Source organism: Microcaecilia unicolor, chromosome 13 (genome assembly GCF_901765095.1).
Source record: "Microcaecilia unicolor chromosome 13, aMicUni1.1, whole genome shotgun sequence".
NCBI lineage: Eukaryota > Metazoa > Chordata > Amphibia > Gymnophiona > Siphonopidae > Microcaecilia > Microcaecilia unicolor.
Window position 1 is genome coordinate 57782108 of NC_044043.1, and position 7518 is coordinate 57789625.

The following is a 7518-nucleotide window of genomic DNA, read 5'->3' on the forward strand; positions in this document are numbered from 1 at the left end:
TCCATTTCCAAGTTGTGGCGAGACACGTGTAAGACAAACGTGATGACAGTATGCAGATTTGCGCATCGCTTAATGATGCACAATATGTACGTCATATATATGCGCGCATACAGCCAATGCGTGGAGACGTGGATCTGGAAATTAGAAGCCAATTCGTTTGTGTTCTTCCTCCCGCCCACCGCAAGTCTGGAAATTCACGTAGCTTCATGCTGTATATCTGATCACATGTTGGTTTTGAAACACCCCCCCCCCCCCCCCCCAAGTTTATCAACATTTTATTTGTTTTTTATGCACTACAGTTTCTATTATTTCTGTCCCCTTGCTAATAACCTCTTGGAAAAAAAAACACAAGAACACACAGAACAGTCTTAACCCAAAAAAACTTTATATTTATATATATAATCTCCCTCCATCCTAGAATGACAATGTCATTACAAAACTATGTAAGCCACATTGAGCCTGCAAATGGGTGGGAAAATGTGGGATACAAATGCAATAAATAAATAAAAATATTTAGAATAATATATAAAAAAGGCAGGGGATGTTGAGTTTGGAGGGCAGCTGCTGCCTCATTCTCCTCCTCTCCCTCTTCTCCTACCACAGTGGGTGGCGGTAAGTGCTCCCTCCAGAAATGGCCACATGGTAAGTGGTTCACTTTACTGCACAGCCATTTCATTTCTGGAAACAAAACTCTACCCGCTGCAGTAAAAGGGGGCCTCAGCGCGAGTCAAAAACACACATGGACGCTAGCGCCGCTTTTTACTGCAGCTTAGTAAAATGACCCCTTGATATACTGCCTCTTTCACCCCTGTACTACAGTTTCTATTATTTCTGTCCCTTGGCTAATAACCCACCCCCCACACGACCTCTTGGAAAACACAAGAACACACAGAATAGTATTAACACAGAACATCTTTATAAATTTAGAATAATATATAAAAAAAAAAGGCAGGGGACATATAGACAATATATACAACGGGCTGTGATTGGCTCAGAGACTTCCAGGTCTCTCAGCTGAGTGAAGTACTGCCAAAAAAGACGTTTTTATTATTGCGGGGGGCGGGGGGGGGGGGGGGGGGGGGGGGAAGGTGGCCAAAATGGGCACCCATCTAAAAAAAACGCCCATTTTGGCCCCCTTCATAATAAAAACGTCTTTTTGGGCAGTGCTTCACTCAGCTGAGAGACCTGGAAGTCTCTGAGCCAATCACAGTGCGTTTAGCTCGGCTGAGTGAAGCACTGCCCAAAAGACGTTTTTATTATTGCTGGGGGGAATGACCACCAAAATGGACGGTTTGTTTTGATTGGGGGGGGAGGCCAGGGCTGCAGGAAGCTGTCATTTCAATGCAGGGGCAGGGGGGCGGCGATCTCGGATGTCCTTGGCATGCACAGAGCAGCCAGCATAACGCTTGGCTGCTCTGCGCATACTCGACTGGCCGACTAATGACAGAATAGAGAATGTAAGTGAGCTACAACGAGCAGCTCATTTGCATTCTTATTCTTTGATGCATGCCTGTTCCTTACTGATTCGCTAAGGGAATCGGTAAGGAAAGGGCTTTAACGAGTCTTTAGTGCATCTTACCCTGAGAGTTTATTGTACAGCTGTGTTTCAGCCAATGAGGCCTGCCTTAGAAGTCTATTTCAAAAACGTTAAAAAAACCCCCCCATTTGTAAATACATGCAAAGTCTAAAAAAGCTGGTTCACCCATAAAGTACAAATGAACACATGTAGATATAAAAATACATTAGATTTAAAACAAAATATAAATGACTAATACAGTTAGCTAGAGACACTCACTACACAATAAAATCAAAACTATAAAAAGTATATAAGATGTCTTTAAATCATATTTTAGAACTACAAAGTTATATCTCCAAAGATAGCTTACACAAATATATAAGACCAAATATAAATGTCACATAAAAGTTAAAAATAAACATAATACAAAAAACTATATTGTTATTTGAATACAATATCTTCATAATGGAATTGGAAAAACATATATAACTAACTCCTTGGGTTGTCTGTAAATTCTCAAAGAAATTTGTATCATCCACTTGGAGCAACTGGCAAAAAATATGTCAAAAAGACTAGAATCAGAGGTATACCGTGACAGTTAAAACACGAGCAACTAGTTAGCTGAGAAGGTGGTAAAACGTAATGTATCTGAACAGACATGACATCGTAGGAGAAACCAAAAAAATATGCAATATAAACAAGAAGTTGAGTGTCTGATAAGTTGCAAACGCCACACAGAAAGTGTGAATATTCCAATCTATTACCAGAGATGACTGGATAGAATAACGTACAGAAACCCAAACTGCTACACCATGAATTAAGTGGATACTCAAGAACAAAAGGAACACATAATAGATGTAAAGCACCAGACCTTTGCTGTCTATTTTTAGAAGTGTCAGTGGGACTCTGTGGCTGAGCGGATAAAATATGATTTTAAAAAAAGTGAAAGTGTGTATAACAAACCAAAATTGTGCTTCAAACAAAAACGTTGAGGGAAACCAAAGCTGACATATAATCTATGTAGGACACACTGTGCGCCAAAACAATCACTTCCCGTATAAAAGAAATGCAAATAAAAAAAAATAAATTGTCTGAAAAAGACAGCATCTTAAGAAGTAAAACAACCAAGAAAACCATCATCTCGGAAATCGAGGAACCCATGTTCCTTACCTCACGATCACTTCTCAACTCTGACAGCCATAGCTTGTTGTGTGAATAATGGAACAAGACCGCCGCTTTCACTATCATATTTAACGTGAAATATGACATCACCAGTGATGTCACAAAAGTGTCAGCTGTTCTGTTGTGCTAAAATGTGGATGTAAAAAAACTGTGGGGGATCTCAAAAGGAATATCGCAAAGGGCTGGCATCTCCTTAAAAAAGTTAACTGACCATACTCTTTTTTTTTTTTTTTTTTTTAAATATCTTTATTGAAGTGCAGGACAAACTACATAGCACAAAACAATACAGAAGACTTGAACCAGCAGCAACAGCAAAGAATTTTAATAAAGATATACAGTAGTGTATGTTTCACATGCATGTAACGTTCTGCTTGTTTTCTATTACCCAACAGACACCCCCCTGTCCTCCCCCCCCCCCTTCCTGGAACCCCCTGCGAGCCAGAAAACAGTGTCACATATACACCCCAAAGGGCTCTGTAAGCTTGCCAGCACACCTTATCATATGGTTGTAGCCTTTGTTTTTCCCATCTAGTCATTTGCACCGTCTTTGCATGCCACCGCTGTAGGGGCGGTGCGCTCTCCTCCACCCAATACAATAGTATGGTCTTTTTAGCCAACAATAATGCCACACACAGAAATCGACACTGGGATGGGGAGAGCCCCTGTTTGCTTAGGCCGGAGACATCCCCAAAGAGTAGCACTACTACTACTACTACTTAACATTTCTAGAGCGCTACTAGGGTTACGCAGCGCTGTACAGTTTAACAAAAAAGGACGGTCCCTGCTCCAAGGAGCTTACAATCTAATGAGCGAAATGTCAAGTTGGGGCAGTCTAGATTTCCTGAATAGAGGTATGGTGGTTAGGTGCTGAAGGCGACATTGAAGAGGTGGGCTTTGAGCAAGGCTTTGAAGATGGGCAGTGAGGGGGCCTGGCGTATGGGCTCAGGGAGATTATTCCAGGCATGGGGTGAGGCGAGGCAGAAAGGGCGGAGCCTGGAGTTGGCGGTGGTGGAGAAGGGTACTGAAAGGAGGAATTTGTCTTGAGAGCGGAGGCTACGGGTGGGAACGTAAGGGGAGATGAGGGTACATAGTAAGATCACTCAATACTCGTATCAGTTACACTCTTCAGGGATTCAAGTACTCCACACCAGAACTCCTGTAACTGCACACGCTCCAGAAAGTGATGAATCGGAGTATCCACCCTGGATTTAGAGCGCACACAGGTGTTATCCTCCCAGCGACCTTCTGTTTCCCTTAGCTCTGGTAATAAAAGTGCCATGCAGGAGCTTGGAGATTTGCACTAGGGGAGATTTTGGAGGACAGGACAGTACAAAACATGCTAACAACTCCGCTTCGGTCACCTCCTCCCCCAACTGTACCCCCCACCATTGAGCCAACTGAGCCGTACAAGAGGAAGGACGGTGCTCCCTGCCCATTGCATACCATACTGCTAATTTGTTTGTATGTGCAGGTGTTTGACAAAAAAGCTTATCCAGGAGAGTGAAAACCAAGCCTCTTCCCCTGGATGAGGTCAAAGAAGAGCAACAGTGCCTCAGCTTCAGGAAAGAGAAAAAAAATCTGTTCTAGATAGTTGCCATTGTGCTCTCGCCTGCTGAAACGTTGGAAAGACATCTCCCCCCAAAGCTACGAAATGCCCAATGTATCGACAACCCCCCACCGCCCATGCTCGGAAGCGAAACACCCCCTGCCCCGCTGGGAAGTAGGGGTTATCAACCACTGATATAAAAGGAGAGGGTCCAGAAGCTCCCCCAACATGGAATCTCCACCAGAGCCAGGCCTTACGCAGTGGCCGAAGCAGACAATGCAATCTCCTGCCCCTCACAGTTGGCAGTTGCAACATATTAAAAGCCACATAAGGGGATGAACAATCCTCCCAAATATAGTGCGGGGCAAACCTGCAGACCCCCGTATGCAATTCATGTATCCACCTGAGCAACGCCGCCATATTATTTAGACGCAAGTCTGGAAGACTGAGCCCCCCCCCCCCCCGTCCCGAGACCGAACTAGCTTTGCGTATCCAATCCGTGCCCTTAGGCCCACCAAAATAAATGCACCTATGGTCCCTTTATACAAGTCTTCTTCCCGCTTAGCAATCCATATAGGCACCATCTGCAAAGGGTATAAAATCTTAGGAAACATAACCATTTTAACTAGTGCTACCCTACCTAATAACGAAAGTGGCAGGTTTTTCCAACGGCAGCATAAAGATTTAATGTGTTCCAATTTATCCTAAATGTTCTTGCGATAGACCACCTCCATGTCCCTATGCAGGTAAACCCCCAAATACGGACCATGCCAGGGGGAAGGTGGGCAATCGCTGACTCGCACAGGGGGAGGACACAGGCAAGGCCTCAGATTTTTCAAAATTGATTTTAAGCCCCGAGCAAGAATCAAATTGCATAATTAGAGACACCAATTTTGGGACAGAGTCCGATGCGCGATCTAAGTATACAAGCATATCGTCAGCAAACAGGTTGATCTTGAATTCCTGAGACCCGACCTTGATCCCTCCAAACTCCTTGGATTGCCTAATCTTTATGGCCAGAGGTTCCAACAACACAAATAACATGGGAGACAAGGGGCATCCCTGCCTTGTGCTCGCTCCAGCGTGAATTCCTACGTTAGAGCCCCGTTAATCAGGATCTGTGCCGTCGGGTGACTGTAGAGAGACCTGATACTGACCATACTCTTAATAAAAGCCTGCCAATAGGAAAGAAAAAAAGAAATGATAATGTAATGAAACGGACTAATTAAAAACTATATACAAGGTGTAGATAAAATAGTGTGGAACCATCATCTACTTCTAAGCATAGAAAAGGAAACAAAAGAAAAACTTCTGCTTCTACACTTATGATGATATGTATGTAGTCACATATTTTTTTGCCTCCTTCAGAACGAAAATATATGAAAGAGAAATAATAATGCATCTTACAAATCTATAAATTGTCATGCAAAGTTATATTCTAGGTATATACTCAATAATTGGTTGCAATTTGTATATCATACATTATCTTCAACAACCATTGTATTTAATTATTAATCTTTATTAAATGTTTAATTCAAATTATAATCATGTTATCCATATTTTAAAACCTTTTTACACAAACCATCATCCACACCTCACTCTTACTCCCATTCACAGTAAACAGAATAACTACACCTATATTGACAATTCTACAAATAAAATACAATTCTCATTTTCATGTTCCTCAAAAGTCATCACCAAAAACTACAATTCAGTAGTCATGCTTCTTAAAGCCACAGTCCGTTTTCCCAAAAGAGTTAGTAATTCAATTTTCAAGTTATCCACAATTCTTCTTATAAGTCAGAAATCATATCTGCTCATGTACTCCGATTAATCCTCAATGTATGATAACTTTAGCACAATGTTCATGCTCTATAGCTGCTATAGACTTCTTCCAGTCATTTTCAAACTTTACTCCTCTTGAGACACCAGGCTATAGCTCTACGAGTTAATCCACTTCCAATTGATAATCCTCATTCATCTGTTGTTCATCTGTTATTTTTCACTCCCATACATCAGATCGATACTGACTCGAGGATCACATGATAATCTCACCACTTCAATTAGTAAATACTAACTTGCTACCAGTTTTTTCTGTTGCAGTGATATATTCATCTCAACATCAAGACCCTACACACACGTGTTTCGCTCCGTAGAGCATCTTTAGGGGTCATGTATTCTAAATGAACAACAATACATAATTATCTATCTTATCCCTTGCTTATACATTCAAAAACGCACACTTCATCATGCTTACCGGCCACCTCAGGTTGTTGGGTACTCGAACACCAGTTGCTCATGAAGACGCCAAAGGAGGACATCAATGCATGCTTACAGTTTACAACAGAACCTCAGTATTTAAACACCATCAATTATATGCTGAGCCACTCTATTTCTTTATTAAGGCCATTAGGAATCACTGTGTTCCACCTGTCCTCAGGTTCAGGAGAATGCCATACAAATTATCACTTAAAATGTATTTACAAACGTGGAAAAAAAACTTGCAAAGAAGCTAAGGGGTCCTTTTACTAAGGTGCATCAAAAATGACCTGCGCTGGTGTATTTTTCAGCACACCTGCAAAAAAGGCCTTTTTTTTCCAAAAACGGATGTGCAGCAAAATGAAAATTGGCACGTGTCCATTTTGGGCCTAAGACCGTATCACCACCCACTGACTTAGCAGTAACGTCTTACGCGTTAACTGGGTGGTAATCACCAGCACGTGTACAATGCCGATTACCACCTGGTTAGTGCTGTGCATTGAAAAATTTTCTGGCGCATGTAGCGGATGACTTAAAAAATGAAATTACCACCTGGCCCACGCAGTAGCCAGGCGGTAGTTCAAAACGGACACATGTAGGATGCGCATACATGCCTATGCGGCTTAGTAAAAGGGCCCCTACCTGTCCATGAAATGATCATAGCTATATACATCAAAAATACATATTGTTTTATTTATGAGATCTAATCTGCATTAAGGCCATTGGAGATGACTGTATTTAACTTAAAAATAAAACGTGTACATTTTCTATATCACCCCCTATCTAGTTTGTATCTGTTTAATTACAACAAATTTTAGGTCTTCAATAGTGTGTTTCGTCTCATACCAATGTGGCACCAGTGGTGCGGATTGAACATTCCTACTAATACAAGAACTATGTTCTATAAGTCTGGTTCAGGGGCATATCTGCGTGGGGCCTCAGGGGCCTGGGCCCCCGCAGATTTCGCCCTGGACCCCTCTACCGCTGTCAACCCTCCCCCGCTGCCGTTGCTTAC